A 747-nucleotide genomic window follows, 5' to 3' on the forward strand; every position below is an offset into this window, starting at 1 on the left:
CTGTGCACATAGGAGAAAGACACGATGGTCATAATATTTACATCCTATTATCAATAGCTTGATATGTACAAGGAGGTGCTAAAAAGTCCCTGGCTTTGGGCAAAAGAAATTACAGGAGGATCAGTTAATTATGAATTTATTCAACATATTCCCCTCTCAGATTCACACATATTGTAGCTGTCCTTCAGTTTTTCTAAGCCCTGTAAAAGAACTCAGAAGGTTGGGCCTACAACCAGGCCTTTTGCAACACTCTTAAAGCCACGAATTTTTCAGCACCCCCTCATACACCAGAATTCAATTTCAACAAAGAATCTTTCCACACTCTCTCAAAGGCTTATAAATTCTTATGACATCATCAACACAGTCCTATGTACGAGGGGTTACTGAAAAGTTCCTGGCTTTGAGAGTATCATGAAAGGCCTGGTTGGAGGCCCAACCTTCCGAGTTCTTTTACAGAGCTTAGAAAAACTGAAGGACTACTGCAATAAGTGTGTGAATCTGAGAGGTGGGTATGTTGAATAAAATTATAATTAACTGATCCTCCTGTATATTCTTTTACCCAAGGCCAAGAACTTTTCAGCACCCACCGAATGTATGTATATATATATATATATATATATATACACTTATTACTCTCTTTTACTTGTTTCAGTTATCTGACTGTGGCCATGCTGGAGCACCACCTTTAGTCAAGCAAATCGACCCCAGTACTTATTCTATCAGTCTCTATTGCCGAACCGCTAGGTT

The sequence above is a fragment of the Octopus bimaculoides genome, chromosome 23, assembly GCF_001194135.2.
Source record: "Octopus bimaculoides isolate UCB-OBI-ISO-001 chromosome 23, ASM119413v2, whole genome shotgun sequence".
Classification (NCBI taxonomy): Eukaryota; Metazoa; Mollusca; class Cephalopoda; order Octopoda; family Octopodidae; genus Octopus; species Octopus bimaculoides.